At 42.3% G+C, this 18675-nt stretch overlaps 1 protein-coding gene across 5 annotated transcripts in view; it reads right to left on the bottom strand.

Moving 5' to 3' along the window:
• The window catches only part of SEMA5B (semaphorin 5B), a 277489-nt gene extending 259188 nt beyond the window's left edge, over positions 1 to 18301 (bottom strand). For 4 of the 5 annotated variants that reach the window (XM_030487800.1, XM_030487796.1, XM_030487799.1 and 1 more), the window contains exon 1: positions 17991 to 18301. The gene's annotated coding sequence lies outside the window, so the exon portion shown is untranslated. The remainder of the gene's footprint in view (positions 1 to 17990) is intronic. The other variant, XM_030487797.1, reaches the window with a different exon arrangement.
• Between the last annotated feature and the right edge of the window lie 374 nt (positions 18302 to 18675).

Below are 18675 nucleotides of genomic sequence, written 5' to 3'. Positions count from 1 at the left end.
TACGGGAATCTGTCATTACATGAGCAATTCCTGATAGGAACAGGATGCCAACCAAGTGCACTCTAGAAATTTCGCTATAACTCCCTGTCAGACTGCCAGTGGTATTAAATAACAAATCTGCTTATTTTCAACCATGACCACAGTTCAGTGCAGTCAAGTGAAAACAGTCCATTGCAGGTGGACAGCATATAAAGCACTACACCCAGCCCCTGGAGAGGGCACCCTGCCCTTAACAACGTGTATTCCAGCTGTACAGCAACAGATGTACAGTCCCCATTCAGCTTAAAAAAACACTGGCTTTGGAAGACGCACTAGTTTAAAGGTAAAATATGCTATTGGCTCTAACTTCAGTTGTACAACATTGATATATTCCACCTTCTGTTAAAATTCTGTTGGTAGCTATCCATGTCTGATGCAGTAATGAAAACCAACCTGCTTCTACGGACTACAAGTCATACTAAATGAGAGGAACTGTGAACTGGCCATGCCAGTAGGAGTGAAATGTACAAACTTCGGAAACAAAAGAGATACACACAGTCCTCAAAAATACTTGGTTCAGACTAGAAGAGAAGACAAGTATCTTTAAAACACAGGCTGATCCAAAGTTGATGGAAGGAATTTAAGATACCTTTCCCGTTTTATTTCAGTGATCTTTGAATCAGGTCCATAGCAGGAGACTTGTAGCCAATTCATAGGTTTTAAATTCAGGAGGAACAAACACAGTAACTTCTTAAGTAACTTTTAGAGGGGTAGTTCTAAAGAGACAATTTGCTCTTGGCATTTCAGACCACATCAAAGCTAATCAAGTTGACAGGAACTTAGTGGCAGTTGGACCCTTGCAATGTGCACTTGTAGGGGAGACAATGGAGAGCATCTTCATTTGCAGCCCACTGCAAAGTCAAGTTAGCTAGGGCATCACAGGAACATGGACCACTGACAAGAGAGCCTTGGCAACTCTTATGTAATCTCTTAGTCCTGAAAGGAAGCTCAACAATTAAAGCTAGTGTGCAAGCCTTAATGCACTGGAGAGGTCTGGCTTTCAATTTGAATGCTGAGGTTTGAAGGATCATAGCCAACAGCAGCCACAGAATCAGCAGCTTGTTTCCAGTTCATGAACTCCATATGCAAGCCGGATTTCCACTCCAGGAAGGGGTGAAGGGAAATAATTCAAGTTATCATGCCTTTGGGGTCTATGTTTTTTTAATTTCTTTTTTTTCTGCCCAGGCTGGCACATGTCACTAGGAGCAAAGCCAACACTAGACACACAGTGTGTCAAGTGACTCACTGCTGATCACTGCTTGTTACTGGGAGCACAGGTGTGGAGGAATCTAAGAACAGGAAATGCAAACTTCTTGCATCAAAGGAAATAAGGGTGGCTAATGCCAGCTGTTCTACAAGTAATTTGGGAAATGAAATGGAAGAGTTAGCAGCAGCGAATTGGTGGGAATCTAGTTTTTCTGCAAGCACTTCCGCAGCAGGGTGGGTTTCAGAGATAATGCTGCCAGTTTGAACAAGAACATCTTGTTTTTAATACCACACATCTGTCCTTCCTGTTGTTTTGATGAACGAAAGGGTCATTTCAAATGGACATCACCAAATGGGAGCCGTGCTTCAGACTGATTTTTTCCCATGCATACAACTAATATACAGAGATGGCAAAACATTTAAAATATATAGCACTTCTTTTCAAGCAATCCTTTAAAACAATTTCTAATTAATTCTCACAACTCTAGAAAATGTTGTCTGTCATCTTTTTTTTCCTTCTTACGCATTATTACTTCAACAGTAATGACTTCCCATTGTTTGCCCAAGGCAATGAGTGAGCTGTTGGTAGGGATGAGTTTAGAAGCTTAAACTTACCAATTCCCAGGTTTGTATTTAAGCAATCACAGCACATGTCTCTCTTTCTCAGGCAATTCTTGTCCCTTTCTGCTTGTTAACACAGACCAAAGCAGGTGACATTTATACAGGATTACTTGACTCCAAGCAATAATAATACTTATAATTCTGTAGCTGGCCCAGACTAAGTGTTCCCAGAGCTTTACAAATCCCGGTCACCGAAGCCTCACAGCATTTCTGTGAAGTACTATTTGCTTTGTAAGGGGGCTGAGTAACAAAGCGTGGAGTGTTAGTGGGACACGCTCATATTCACACAGTAAGCCTGTAAGAGGACTTGATGCTAGCCATGAATGCCAGGTCATTCCCAGATGTTTCAAGAATGCCCTGAGTCAACGCAATGTTGAATGTTCAGCACAAGAACCTTCTCCCCTTCCTTCAATTCAGTTTTCATCCAGAAATATTCTCCACAAGAGGCACAAGAAATATATGAGAAGACCCTGTCCAGTGATCTTGGACAAGCTCATCAAGGCTAGACATCCACCAACAGAAATTTTGTAGGGTGAAGGGACCAGTCGCAAGGGATTTCATTGCTTTGGTTCTCTAAACAAATTTTTGGGCTGTGTGCAGTGCAATGTGCATACCATTTAACCTTTTAAACCATTTAAACCTTTAAGCTAACATTGTTAGTTGTAGGTGCCAATAAACTCAATAAGGGAACATTTGAAATCAGTCTCATCTAACTGTAAAATCGATGTTACATGTCACCGCACAGTAAAACGCTCAGGCTCCAGCTGTACTGTACGGTTTCAACTCCTAACTACTTGAACACACATACAATGCTCTCTGAGATACTGCATTCCTGCTAAAACAATTTTCATTAAATGCCTCAAAGACCTAAAGAGATTTTTATCTGAAAACAAAGAGAAAGCATTTAAACCACAAGATGCTTGGATTTCGGATGGATTCTCACTCTATTTGTGTTACAGAGACAGGTAGAGGTTCCACAGGAGTGGCACAGCACGAGTTGCTGTCCACAGAGTAACTTCTCATCCCAAAAGAACTTTTGGTCTCAATGAACAGAACAGATTACATGTACTCTCGTACTCATTCACAGTGGAAAGTTGAGGCAAAGAGCGCTCATCAGACATCCTCTTGAAGTTGGTTTAAACTTCCTGTTCCCTGCACCATCTGACCTCTGCATGAGTTAGAACTTCCTACAAAAAGGAAATTATTGACCAATAATCCAGGATGTAAATCTAGATTGCAATACGTATTTCCTGCTAACTCCCTGAGCAGGCACTGTATTACACAGTCAGGACATCTTCTTGTGGTTAAGAGGATTACACTAAACCACGTAAAGGCACTCTTCAGTTAGCATTCTGCCACAGGCAAGAGATGCAACTGCTGCCCAGGTAGGCATACCTGTGCTAGCTGACAAGGCACAGACTGTATTAGCACTACCAGTATCCTAGGTACTTACCTGGACAGTTGATGCCTTTACTTTTAAAATAAAACCCTCAGAAACATGAAGGAACAACCCTTGAGCTTTCATAGTTAAGTGTGGAGAGAAATAGAACTCTAAATCTGTTAGCTACCAAAGATGTTTTTGTTTAAGTGACATATTCATTCTTTCACAGTCCATTATCACAGACCAGGTTCAACTCCATCTAATAGCTCCAGTGAGGAAAAAAAGAAAACAGCAACTGTAAGAAGTGAGGGTTTTTTTAAGTCTGTATGTGCGTGAGTAGGGATGCTTTTATGAATTTAAACCATCCAAAGACATGCAGGCGCAAAGACCTGTCCACATTAGCATGATATCACACAGCATCCAGTTGCCGTTCTCAACTATGACATTCCCCAGTCTCCTCCAAATGCCACCTCTGTTGCCCACAATTCTGAAGCAAAGTCAGGAGGAAGTGCAACACATGTGGCATGCTACACTCTAAAAGCAGAAAGGATGCTGACTCCACAGTAAACGCTTTCTTTTCATTAAGGATATGTCCAAACAGTATTTCACTGGCAGACACGGTCTTCTGCTCAGACTCAAGACAGCCATTTACAAGCTTTATTCACCTGCATCCTTAATTGCGGCCCTCATTTGGCTATGGCCTCTTACCTCTTTTTCCCACACAAGAAACTCCAGCTCAGGAGAGGAAGTGCTTTAAACTCCAGATAATTAACTTAGTAGGAGAAAGTCAGAGCTCAAAAATCTACCCTTCCCTATCAGAAAGTCCTTAGCCTGCAGTTAGGAAACATGAAGCTGCTGACAACACTTAAACATCCCTCCCACAGGAAATGTATTTCTCCCATAACTTCTGGGGAATTACTTCTACACAGTCTCAATATCATTGGGAAACAGTGACACCCACACAGACACACACCTTCCCAGAGGCAAGTGCAGAAACACTAAGGACATGCACATGGCTTTGCTATCGTACTCGTTCAGATAGAGTTTCCAATCTCCTAGAGGTTGTGCAATGACAACAAGGATAGGCACAAGTATTGTGACAAAACTGCTCTGCTCTGGCACAGTAAGGCCTGGCAGCAGGACACCTGCACTCCTTTCTCAGCTCTGCCACTGGCTTAGGACTTAGGCAGTCCTAAACACCAGCAGCCAAACCTGAAGATGAGGCATCTTGCTGGAGAGGCATAGCTCTGAGATGCCCAGGATTTTTAACTCTCCATGACTTCTATCTGCTTTGAGCTTTCAGGGTGCCTGAGACCAGAAATGCACAACCACACACCCAAAAATGGAGGCTGTACTTCTCTGACCTGTATGAAAAGCCATGTCCTCTGCTCTTCTATACAAATAGTGTACAACCATATACATCTTAGTACAGCTATGCCTATTAATAACACGGGGATGTTGCATATTGGCCCTAATCTCTGTTTCAATTTCTCCTCCTCTAAAATGGAAATAAATAATACCCACACAGCATGGCAAAGCACTTTGTAATCCCCAAATGAAGGGTTCTGTAGGTGTGAAGTATTCGTAAGATGTATTTAGTTTCAAACTGCAAAAAAGCTTGCTGCTGTGTTCCCCGGCTGTATTTAGGAGACCTCTCCACTGTGCAGATCTGAAGCAGACATCAGGGAAAGGAATGCTGTGATAATCAACTCCAAATCCCGCAATCTATTTGTTCTACTAATTAAAGGAATATTTACTCAGGAAGCAGGTTTACACTAGATGAATAGTTTCTAAGAACAAATATGATTTAATTATGTGTAGATGCAAGAAGCATACTATACAGTAAGTAGATTAATTTATGCTTGCTAAAAATACAGGCAAAATTGGTGCTTGGCTATTAACTTTCTATGTTGGAGAAAAGAAACGGTATGAAAAGGTTCACAGAGTTGTCTGCTTTAGAAGCTTATTTAAAAGTGATGTGCATGTTTTTCAGAAAGAATCATAAGAAATCCTTTGCATAAGATAACTTCATTTACTCGCCGCATTTTATAATTAAATTGCGTTCCAGACTAAAAGAATAATTTTTTATGGAATTAAGCAACAATGCAAGAAAAAAGTGAAGCACCTTCAGCAAGGAATAAAGCAGGTTTTTTAAACCATGATGGGGGATGAACAGGTTGAAGAATAGCATGGTTACAAAAAGAGCCCTTATAGGGGCCAAGGCAGAGCAGGCCAGTGCTTATGAGTGTCTGACAATTCATGAACCTGCAGCACACTCAGCCCCTCCATTCTCACTTTCTGTAGTGAACACCAGACAGGTGTGGCTATAGGAAAGCAAGAGGCAACCTACAAGATGAGTTATGTGGAAGAGTCTCTCTGCCAACAACTATTTTCTTCAATAAACAAGAGAGACCACCAGCCTTCGCCACATGACAAACACTTGAGCAGAAAAGTAAAGAGAAGATCTTGGTGGGGCTTCAAACAGCAACATGGCAACTTTGAATTGAATCCATGGATTACAGCATACAGAGTTTAGTTTAGTTATCAAAAGAGCTGGTAGAGAAAAACAACACGATATTTTGGTATCAAACTAATTTGTCAGAATTGTGCATTTGATGACACTATGAATAAAAAAAAAAAGGTATTTTTAACGGTTATAATGCAAGTACTCGTAAGGTATCCATTTGGCCTTGCTTTATAGCAAAAATAATTTCAAGGTCCTTCTGCTTTAACATAAAGAATTCATCATATTTCTGCTGTCAAATAAGAAAAAAATGACTGTGACTGCAGGACTCTCATTCACTGCCTCCCTCTGAGAGCTTAGACAAGTGGCTCAACTTCTCTTTGCCTCAGCTTCTTCACTGGTAAAAAGGAAATTTGTTCACCTAAGAATCATAAAGGTCAATGCAATGGATTTGATATATTACATCTGGATAAGGCACAAAATAACATGACAACTTTTTTGTAAATTCTTCTTCCTGTCCTCTACATGTGATACTAAATATCACAGAGCACAACAGTTCTAGTTGATTCTTCTTTCTTCTTATTGCTGCCTTGCATATTCTGCACAAGCTTCTTCCCTTTTCAATAACCTTCAAAACCAAGAAGAATTTACTGGCATCCCACCACACTTCAATGTGCTGTTACCACCTGGTTTCATACCGATCAGAAAGTTGGCTTTTCCTGTTTGCTCCTGAGTTTGTAAGTATATAGACGGCTTCAATTCTCAAAGATACAGACTTTAGCCTAAAAGTAAAGTTTTTAGGAGTCCTGCTGAAATGGAATATAGCTAGTCTTGTGGGTGAAAAGTCAGAGATTAATGTATTTTTAGTACATCTCCAGTTCCTACCAAGGTTTAGCTACTGCTGAGTTCAGCTGAGCCTGTGTTCAGCTGAATGGTGGAGGTACAGTGGATATTGTCTGAGGTTGGAAAATGGACTAGATGATGTGTCAAGATCTGTTCTACAGAAGTCTGGCCACTGATGTATTAAATTAGTGTCTGGCTGTTTATCAGATGCAGCTCAGTATTTCATTACAATGTTTAAATCTCAGTCTTTAAAAAAATATAAACCAGAAATTTAGAAGGACAAACAAGGGAGAAAGGAAACACAACCTTTGGAACCCTCTGTGAAACAGAGGGGCCAGCAAAATAGAAAGAGATTTGTAGCATTTTGAAAATTAAGAGCAGCCCATTTTTATAAAATAAATTCTGTTGTAGCTGAAACAACACAGATTGCAGACACATTTGTAGCTTTCTGTCTTACAGAGTAGCCAAAGTTTTCTGTGAAAGATCTTCCTACATCAATCTGCTTTGAAGTGCTTCCTACAATCACGATAATCTGTTCCAGAAACTGGTCATAATAGAAAACACCATTACAAAGCAGTCTGCAAAGCACATTTCTAAAAATGCTTTCAGTTACACCTCAATTGCAAATATAACACTGAGCCACTTCCTTTACTTTTTCATCAGGGAGGGTTGGCTGTGATAAGCTCGCATTTTTCCCAATCTCCTGCCTTTTAATCATGTCTATCAAGTCATTGTAACTGACAGACATGTTAGCTCTGCTATTCAAAACAAATAAGAGATGCCTAAATTATCCTGCTGCATTTTAAAGAGGTACTGTCAGGTTGAAAACCTGGGGCCAACTCCTGCAGCCCTGACTCAGGAAGTATGCCAATTTCAAAAGCAAATATACTTGGATAAGAACTGCAACTTACATAAATGGAATTTTTGCTACTGATGTCCCTTGGTGCAGGATCAGGCCCTTATCTCTTCTACAAACATCTTAGACCATTAGAACTGCAGATATCAGATTATTTACAATTCTTTATACGATTAATTTAAAGCTCTGATTCTACCAGGTAGAAATCTGCCGTGTAAATAGTCCAACTGGCTGAGGTCCTTGTGATAGCTGCACTGAAGCACTTCAATAGTTCATTTGGTCTGTTTGTAGAGAACAGTCTTACTCAACCCAAGTAAAACTTCAGAGGGTTTGGTTTTTTTTTTTCCCTTCCTCAGTTGAATCAGCACAGGAAAGGAAAAAAAACCTAACCCAAGCCTCATTATTTTACTTCTGTTTCTATTCAATTACTTCTGCATCTCATGCTCAAACATTTGGGAAACTTAAAATTCAGTGGAAATAGAGGTCTTGATGTTTTGGGTTCTGTTTTAATTAAAACTGGAAATGTTTCTCTTGGTGCGGGGTTTTGCAACAGCATAATCTTGCAGACCTAGTTTTTGAGACTACCTCTGGACTGGTACCATTCTTATGCAATTCTTTACCACAGGTACAAATTTGTCTTTGAGGTTTTGGGCTTATACTACCAGTCCTCAAGCCAATCACAGTCACAGGTCTTCAATGAGCTAGTGTATCTGTGAGCAGAATTGGGCTCTTGCACCTTTCATGGATGAACATCCAGGTCCTTTGAGAGCTTCGTAAATAGATAGCAGAGTAGGCTGCCAGAAAACAAAGGGTTTTCATTAAATGATAACATCTTTCCAAACTAAAAACAGAAACTCTACTACTTATGGGAGAGTTCTAGTCCTCTCAGACCATAAGTATCACAGTTAAGGTTAGTGCAGCCCAACTGTACTCTTTTGGAAATAGTTTAAGAGTTTTGCCTTGCACTAGCAATCAAGAACTCAGGCCAGTAAATTCTCATCCACAGGTCATTTCACTGAAATGAGTAGTACTTCATGTATTTGTACAGATTGCAAAAGTGAGTTTTATTCTGCAGGCTCACATCTTACACTGGCAAGAACAGAACGGCTTCCTCACAGAAATGCCACCTGAACTCTGCCCTCCGTTAGTTTAAAGTGTCTCTTTTCTCTTCACCTACATCACAGTGCTCTTGAGTGAAAGAAGAAGCCTGGTTATGCCTAGGCAAAGTGCAGACAGATGTTTTGACATTTCCCTGCAGAGAGCTCCTCTGATAAAATGCTGCTTTCATTTACAACCTCTGCTACTGCTGCAGTCCCTACCCACCTCACAGTCATCCTCCTCTGCCAGTAAAAACCCGATGCTGCCTTCTACCACTACAGCTACTCCAGTTCTTCACCAGGCATGTATCACACCAAGCTGCTCATACCAAGAGCATCCTATACCACTATCCCTGTTTTCTGCCTTCCAACTTTGTAGTCCTTATCTCCTGCTACCTCTCTGCTCAGTTCTGCTGTGCAATCTCTGCTGTTCCAGTTCCCCCAAATCTTTGCAGCTGTCAGTAGCATCTTCTTTGTCGATCTTTTCCTGGCTGACAGTAGCATCTTCTACTGGCCATCTTCTTTGGCCAGTAGCATCCTTAGAATGCATTCAGAGAAGAGCCATCAGGTAATAAGGATTGGAAAAAAAAAACCCCCACAGAATCCAGTATCATACTAAAATATCACAGAGATATTAAGAGATGAGTTGACTGCAGTTCACAAGTATTTCTACAGCAAGAAAATGTGATGCTTTGCTCTCCAGATGAGAGCATAACAGGACCAAGAACCTAGCAACTGAGGAACTAAGATGCAACATAATCACAAGGGCTGCTGAATTTTAAACACTTAACCAAGAATTGCAAGATGTTCTCTTCCTTCAGAAAAACTTAAAATTAAATTGGATGCTTATTTAGAAAAGTTGACCAACTTGAACTTGAACAGCTCAGTGAAATTCTTCACTGTGCCTTCAGGGAAGAGAGACAGAGACAGAATGACTGAAAGCACCTTTCTGGAGCTACCACCCATCACTGTGGGAGGAGGGACTAGATGGGGAAGAATCCCAGAAATCAAAAGTAAAAGGTAAACTAAAGGGCGAAATGCTAAAAACCCAGTTCATCTGCGTTCTCTCACAACTTTATGTCCTTCATTTGAAGAAAGACCAAGTAACCATAGAAAAGACTGATTCTCGAAAGTCTGTCACCTGCAAATCTGCCAGTGAGTATTCAATGAAAAAATACATTTAGCTTTTTCAGCATCAATACTTTTCGTCTTTATGAAACCACAAATGAAATATAACATTGGGAGTAATCTTACTCAGTTGTCTTAACTAATTCAGCATTCTGCATGCCCTAGTTTATGAAATTTACAGAGAGATTCTTGGCAAAGAAGGATGGCATTGTAACTTCAGCCTTCTTAAAATTAACTCACACCAGCTATTCTCAGTAGTATCATCATTATCTGCAAAACTGTGCTCATATGAAAAATCAATGAACAAATATGAAGAAGAAATTTACAGGAAAAAACAAAGTGCTGTTAGCATTCCAGGAGTATAATAAACTCATAACTCTCCAAGGCAAACAGTGAAGCCTGGATTTGCAAAGCAACCACAGAGAAGGAGGTGTGCAAATATAAGTTGGTTTAATATTTCAAAGACCCATTAGAGGGAACACATAGCATTAGCAATATCATGGTTGGTATTCCTGTTGAACAGTCCTGGACAAATACAGAAGGTATCTAGTAAATTACTCTCTCGGGAACAATTTCTGTTGGTTAGCAGGGGGAAATGTTAAATTTTAAAGATGCTAATCACTTCCTTTGTTTTAATTCAGTCTGTACAGATGCATGTCCGGTGTGCACATAAAAATATAAAATACAGGAATGATCTTCAAAATATTTATCTTCAAAATGTTGGGACCAATTGTGCACCTGTGATCAGGGTACTTTTTTCCTCAAACTGTAGTCACGCTAACTTGAACTGAACTGCTTATGTGAGTAAAGGATTTGCACCATCAAGTTACCTACTGGCAATGTTTAGCAAGGACATAATTGCACCGTCTTGTAAGGCCTAAGTCTATGTCTCTGATGAAGAAAAGCAATGAGATGAAACATTTTGTTAATAGGGTTTAACTACATATTTAGAAATAAGTATGTGAGTATGTTTTCCGGGGTTATAACCTTGCCCCTGCCACTAATGCACTCTGACCTTGAGCAAGTCAAGTAAAACCAGTCATGTAAAAAAGTCATGTAAAATTCATACTGATTTAAGTCACTGGCAATCCTACTTGGTGCCTCTCTGCAGCATTATTTTTCATATCTTTAACAGAGAGCACAGAATTGTCCAGGCCATAGTCCTTTTATGCCTCAGTTTCTCTCCCTGATGATTATTACTTCTGACTGCTGAGCATGGTTGTCAAAACACAGATAAGGGTAAGTTGTACTTTTATATCACTTGACTATCCTCACAAATCAGGAACTGTGGAATTCTTCAGAATTTGTATTACGTGTTAGTTGACATCATGCTTCATCAGTACTAGAACAGCACATAGTTTCAGTGCATAGTTGCTCATGTTGAATAAAGTATGTATCTTTAACCTACCACAAGCTTACTAATGATATTCTTTTCCCTGTTGTCTTTTCTTTTTAGATGGTTACTAGCTGCAATTACAACTAAGAGCTAAGCTCTCTTAGAATGGAGGAGCACCTTGGACCAGGCAGAAATTGAGGCTCAGCTTTGTATTTTTAATGAAAATGCCCTTCATATGTGGAGCAGACCCCAAAAAAGGTCAGAGAGTGAAATATTAAGTGATTTATAAATATAGACTGATTGCCCTGTCCAAACCATGTGTTTGAAAATCTCCATCTGGCAGACAATCATCTTCAGTCAGGAAGAGACAGCAGAGAAAGGAACATGAGGCAGGGCAGGGGGATCTGTAATCACTCTAACAAACTTTTGAGACCCAGCCAGTTTTTCCTTCCCTGCATTATATACGCATGCTCCAAAAAGCATCTCTTTCTACGTTCTTGAATTTACTATATTATCCTGTCAAACTGAGTTATCCAGAGTGAACTTCCTAGCCTTTCCTTCCTTGTCTTCTTATTTTTTTTCTGCTAATCTTTGATCTATTATAAATCAGCGTCATAGGAGATAAACAAGCAACCTTTAGCTAAACCAGCAGGCTAAACAACTTCCACGTGGCCAGGCAACACAGCAAAGTAATTAAACCTGTGCATAGGCCATCCGTAGTCAGCATCCTCTTCCCTTAAGAGGCTGACCCCAAAGTGTTCCCAGATTTAGTTCCTAATTCTACCTCTGAGTTGTGCAGATGGTCCCAGCACCCACTCAAAACCTCTTTGAACTTACTATGAATCTACTCAGCCTGGTAAGCTTGTTGGCCCTGATTCTGTTGCAAGAATGAGCATGTGGCCAAGGTCTCATTGGAATTTCTTACCAGCCCCTCAAAAAGACAGGCAGGATCTTCTCCTTTCTCACATAACTCATCTGTTAAAGATATGTTAAAGTGTTCAAAACCCGTGTAGATGAGGCCCTTAGTGACATTGTTTAGTCCTGGTCATAGCAGTCATGGGGTGAAGGTTGGACTTTATGATCTTAAAGGTCTTTTCCAGCCTAGTCGATTCTATGATTCTAACTAGTCATAACTGTGACAGCTTTAGTTTGGAAACACCAATTTGATCTCTGAGTCAGGACTCTTTCATACCACACAAGAAATGTTCATTCTGTTATCCTTTCAAATAAAGTTAAAGCTGGTTTTTTATTTTTCTTCCACATCAGTAACCTGCACAAGGTTTGCACGTGAAATGAAAAATACTCCTTTTAAAATGACAAACACTGAACACAGGACATTTGTTACACTAAAAAAAGACCTCTCTGTCTATGGAGGAGCATAATTCATTCACTGATACACACACCCACATTTTCTCTGGGGAGTTTCACAAATTCACATGCACTCCCAGCACTAAATTTTGCATTTCAATCTAGGCATTAGCTATAAAAGATGTATAAAATCTTCTGTAGTCAGACAGAAGCTGTTCCCTATTGGCTACATAATAAGCACCTTAGGTGGCTCCAGAGTATAAAATTATTCCAAAAGGGTGTGAAAAAATTACATGCATAAATTGATTCCAGATCCACCTGTTTCAGGTGCCAGCAAATATGTTTTGTTAAAGCCATCTGCTTGTCTTAAAAGCTAACAGTTTTTGAAGACTATGGCACAAGCAATCTGCAAAGTATACAAACTTCAGAAGCCACAAACCCTTAAACTGCAAATGGTATATAGATCATGTACATAGGACGTCGACTGGCTGTTCTGCAGGACTACAAGACAGCATCTCTGCTTAACATCTGAGCATCTCCAGCATCAGCGTATGTCCTCTATAGCACGGAGGGTTCAAGACTGCTGGAGGATCCACTTGACATCACCAGCTCCTCACATGCTATTCCCAGTTAGGGAGGCTGCCTCATGGGTTTGAAGTTATGATTAAGCTTTTGAGCGCAGCACAGTATTTGGCAGAGATAAAACTGATGACTGTGGTTCTTCCCTGCAGGTTGCTACGTCCCAGCTGGTCACATGTTGCTGCAGAATGGACAAAGTCAAACCTTTGAAACTGGCACTCTGCAATTTGTTTGGCTTCCAGCAACAGCCTAATAAGGAGTACGTTATATATTGAAACTAGAAAGCCCATAAGCATTTAGCCTGCTCAACAAAGCAGCAGACCCACAGAGGTCAGACACTGCTATGGTTTGTGTTTATCTGGATCTGATCATGTAGCGTGCTGCTTCCCAGAGACACGTTAACTAGAATGGAGAACATGCAGCACCTTGTAAGACCAAGCTCCTTCGCAGCAGCTTCTGGAAGAAAATATCCTGTGCTGTCTCCACAAATGACCCCTTACTGAAAAACAATGAAATTACACAAATGATTTATAAACTCCCAAGGTGTTCGCAATTGATTTGGGGATTAAGACTAGTAACCAGCATGTTTAGTTATGGTCTCACTTAAAGCTCACTAAAAATAAATACACACCAGTGCTTAACCAGCACAGTGCTTTGGTATATGCTTAATTAGAAGCACATGAATAGCCCTGTCACCAATTCAGAGTTATACTCTGTAGCTTGGAAACATCCTTCACATGTAAATTACCTCCCAGACTTGCTACATTCTGAAGCAACACAAACCTCTTTGGTTTATAGATAACAGTAATATTTCTAGAGTTATCACTACTTATACACTTACCATCAGAAAATCACTTTGAGTGATTTTGTGTGGACCTTAAAAATTTGTGCTTTATGTGAGTGTTGAAGCAGAGGTAACTTTGGGAGTCGCAGCACTGTAGTCAAGGAGACCTTGCATACTGGAAGTCACAGTTCTGCTCTCGGAGCTCTGCTGCACTTTGATCACATGGTTTGAGCCTGGGGTAAGGAATAACTGCTGTCATGCAGTATTTTTTTTTTTTTTTTTTTTTTTTTGGACAACAGTGAGAACAGAGGTGAAATAAATACTGTGCTTGAAGAATTATCTCTAGCAAGCAAGGCACTGTCCACACAAGTTGCAGGCTAAGTAAGTCTTGTATCTCATATTCAAACAGCTCCCACTGAAGCTAATGAAAATTGTCACCATGGACAGAGATAGAATGAGTCCCATTACTGGGCATGCTGGCAGAATCAGCAGTCAACAGTGTAAGAGGAAGAGAAACGATACCTACAATAGGACTAGCTGACATACTCCCTTCAGTGAATTGGGTTTTTTTGACTTCTCAGAAAGAGAAAAAGGCAACAGAAGGATAACAAAGAAGTGTTGACTTGATCCTCAAAGTCAACACCACCCATATTCAGACACAACCCATTTCAAGGCACAGCACGGACAGCGCTGTAATACTCCATGGTTTGTCTCCTGGACTAAATCACAAGGATCCAACCTAAAATAGTGACAGCTCACCTTCACAGTATTCAGTCTGTAAAAGATAAATCCATCACTTAAGACTGACTTTGCAATCTCAGAATGACTTGAAACTATGTATCTGCTGCACAACAAACACAAATGAATTTCACCCCTAGAGAGCCATTCTGAATTGCCTCCACCACTATCTGCAGATGATTAAATTTCCCTTTTTCAGTCCTATGCCAGAAATGATCTGGTTGGCCATGATCTGAAGTGAGGCAAATCCAGTTGCAGACTTCATGCTGGACTGCACCTAAACTCTGGATCTTGGCATTGCCTTGGCAGTGGAACATCTTTACACTACTATGACAGACTCCTTATTCTTCACCACTTTCCCTCTCTCTTGGGGCTGGTCTGCACTTGCCACTGCAGCTCTTGCCATGGAGGCAGTGAGTATCACTGAGAAAGCTGGAGTCCAGTGCATGGCATGGCTTTCCGATGACCCTGGATAAAATTATCCATGGCTCTCAGTAAAAAATTAACTAAGAAATGCTAATCTAATGATTCTAGGCATATAGAAGAAAAAAAAAAAAAAAGGTGAAAAGGCTTTTAAATGCATTCTAAACCCAATATTTTATAAGATGAATCAATATATTTCTCTAGGCTGGAAACAAATGAGTTCTCAAAGAAAGTTAAATTCAGAGAAGAAAATGTTTGGTTTTCTTACTATGGAAAACAGTGATGACAACTCCTTCGAGGGCATTTTATATGAACAACAATGCAAAGCTGTAAGTAAGAACTGTGAGTAAGAACAGGTTACTGCTGTCAGCCTACTTAGTGTGAACAAAAGTAGCTTTGCGATCACTGTCCTTAACTGGCAGCATTATCCTTAACTTCCAAGCTTTCACTGATCAAATCACATATGGAAGTGATGCAACCATGAAGTAAAACAATGACAGCTTTGACCTTGCATCTTTTACACAGTCAATTAACCCCCCTGATGTCTTTACAAGAATTACCTGAATAAGGGCTACCGATAACACCCTAAATTCACAGATCCCATTAAACACAGCACAGATCAGAACTCCGATGCACACTGGATTGCTTTGTGGTATTGTTTGATACTGCCCCCTTTTGCCAAACAGCAAGTCAACAGCCTAGACTTTACTCAGAAACTTTGCATGTCATGTATTTGTTTTTGGGAAAACATATTCATGCAGATGGTCTTATTTAACCGTAGCATAACTGCTTACACAGTTATTAATCCTGACTAAAACAGAAACCCATTGTTCAAGCCATATTTAATATCACAGAGTGACACTGCTCTCCAGGAACATTTCCTCTAGCAAGGACCCATCAAGTCTCAGACCAAGTCCTGCAGAATTATTACAACTGGCTACAAAGTAAGAAGTGAAAACTGTAAGGTGCGGGTGTATGCTCACCCAAGTCAGCTGTCTCCTTGGGCAATCATGCTGGACAACCAAAGCCATCTTATTTGGGCACTTGTTTCATCTTACTGCAAAGCAACTAAAATCCCACAGCACCACTTGTAGAGTTTCTATCAGGCTACACATATTCCTGCTGAATCCATCCCCATGCCATCTTTTCGAGTCCATATGAACTGATCAAGGCCACCTTGTTAAAAGTCATTCCCTACACAGGCCCTCATCCCCTACATCTCTCAGTTCAAGCCTTTTGTCTTCTTCGGTTGTGCTTTTTCACTCACTGGAGTTTGCACATTTTCTCCTCCCCAGTTGCTGCAGCTCTTTGTGGGAAGGGAGGGAGGTCACGGAGGGCAGCCACTGCCAATTCTATAAGCCTAATGGGCTGGGGGCATGAACAAAGCAAATATCTATATTCTGAATGGCGGGATCTCTCTCCCCACCATGACTTCAGGATTACCATGTCCCTGACAGGGGAGGACAAAAACTTAACCTCTCTGAGGAGAGAAAGCAAGAAAGAGAGGAAAAAAAGGAGAAAGTGCCTCCACTTCACTGAAAACGCAAGAGGCGTAACATAAAATGCAGAGATTCCCTACTACAGCCTGCCTAGTGCAGAGTCTATTTGTCATTCAATCCAAACTGAACAGAAAAGTTTTAGTCCAAAAGGGATAAAAAATTTAAAAATATATTAATGATTCAAGTGGTTGTTTAAAAATGAAATCTCTGTTAAAAAAAACTGGTTAAGTATCATCATCAGGATTTTTCTTTTTCCCATTGCTTTCTTCTCTGCAGTTTATGACCAGTTTTCTCCCTTGGGTGCTTACAAATCACACATATAATCAAGAGAGCACTTTTCTGTATGAGTAGCTTGTTCCAACTACTCTCACTCCTCCTCCTAGACTTCACTCACCCAGGATCTCACTGATCTCAAACAGCAGCCAGAATCAAAGCCCATTATAACTTTTAGCTTAGCTGGTTTCTATTTTGTTTGCAGTGCAGTCAGCTTGGGGTCTCAGCCTACCACTGAACCCATCCAGAGGCAAAGAGAGCAAACCTCTTGCCGCTCAGACTATAATTTCGGAAAAGAAGTATTTTCTGTAATGAGAGGGAACACTTGCACAACAAAAAAAAGAAACTTCACTATGATCCCAAACTGATATATCCATACATAAATATGGGGGGGAGGGGGGGGGGGGAAATGTGTGCGGGTATAAACCTAACCAAAAATAAAACCAAAACAAAACAGAACAAGAAAACTAGGACCTGGCATCTACCACGTTTGGAGACCTTTTTTATGGACAGGAAATTATCTAAGAGTCTAAACTGAGCCAACAGAGGACAGTGAACCCTTAGGACACAGATACTTCTCTATACCTGCTCTGTACATGGGCTCCACCTAAAAGCCCATGAACAGACAGGTTCAGTACCGACTTGGCAAGCACACCTTTTGTTTGTTTCCTCTGAGGCGTAACAGTAAGCGTGCTTCCAGGCAGCACCGGGGAGCAGATGGTAGTGCTGGAAAACACAGATCTCCAACTTTTGGTGCTGGTGTCAGAGCTGCATGGAGAAAGGTTGTTTTGGGGATCCCCCTTACCCCCAAGTTTCTAACAATACACAGAGCTAAGGAGCCGCACAAGGCTCTCTACTTCCCTCTCCCTCTCCCCTTTGCTTTTGATCTCCATCAGGACGTGAGCTGAAATTTAATGGGCCACCCCTACCACAAAGACAAATTACCATCTGAAAAAAAAAAAAAAAAATCATTAATATCCCTCTGTCTAGGCTATCCGGCTCCCCACCGCCGCACCCCCTTCCCTCTCGCCAGAGCCCCGCTCAGCTGGTTTAGGAAAAGCTGAGAAGGTGGCGGGGAGAGAAAGAGGGAAGAAACCACCTCCGCTGCCACCTCCAAGCTAACGTCCTCTCCAGCGCTGCCAGACTGCAAAACCAGCGACAAAAAAGCCCCTTTCGCCCCGCATCCCGCGGTGAAAGGAGGACGCGGGGCACCGAAAGCCATACCCAAACACATCCCCACGCCCCGCACGGCGCCCGGCCCCTCCATCACCCCACGGCAGCCCAAGACTCCCCACCTCCCCAGGATCCCATCCCGGCTCGCCCCGGCCCCCCGCCAAGTTGGGAAGTTTGCGCGCCCCCCGCCCCGGGGCCGGGCCCACCGCCCGCCCTCCGGCCCGCCGCCGCGCCGCGCTTACGGGGTGGCCGCCGGGCTCCCGGTGCGTAGCTCACCGGCGCATCGCGCTCCGGCTGCCGCAGGAGCGGGGGTAGCCTCGGCGCGACTCGGCTCGGCGCGGTTCGGCTCAGCTCGGCTCGGCTCGGCGGAGCGAGTGGGGATGCGGAGCAGCAGCTCTGCCCAGCCCGGCGCTTAGGGAGCGCCGCCCCGGGCCATGCGAGCGGCTGCGGGCAGCGTCCCCGCGGCGCGGCCGGAGTTGGGACCCAAGTCCTGCCCTGCGCTCCGCTGTCTCTTCCAGGCGGCTTCTATCAGCACGGCTTCAACTCTTTCCATCGGAGACCGGGGGGAGGAGGAGGAGGAGGCGGAGAAGGAGGAGGTAGGGAAGGAGGAGGGAGCTAGGGGCTGGCAGCCCCAACTCGCACTGATGTCAACTAATATATTCAAAGTTCAACAGGGCATTTCTTCGCAGGCGAATCGCCCTAGCCGCCCTCCCCGCTGCTCGCAGCCTGCCGCCCCGGGCTGGCGGGGGGTTCCGCAGAGCCCCTGCGGAGGGGGCCGGCGGGGCTGGCCCAGGGGGTCGGGGATACGGGGGTGGCACACTTTTCGGGCCGGCAGGTTCAAGAGCCGCCGGCGTGAAAAGGGTGGAGGGTGGAAGAGAAGGACCAGCCGAGAGTGAGGATGAAAGCCAGCGGCGGAGCGATGTTTGT

The sequence above is a fragment of the Strigops habroptila genome, chromosome 5 (assembly GCF_004027225.2).
Source record: "Strigops habroptila isolate Jane chromosome 5, bStrHab1.2.pri, whole genome shotgun sequence".
Lineage (NCBI taxonomy): Eukaryota > Metazoa > Chordata > Aves > Psittaciformes > Psittacidae > Strigops > Strigops habroptila.
This window is presented reverse-complemented; position numbering and strand designations above follow the sequence as displayed.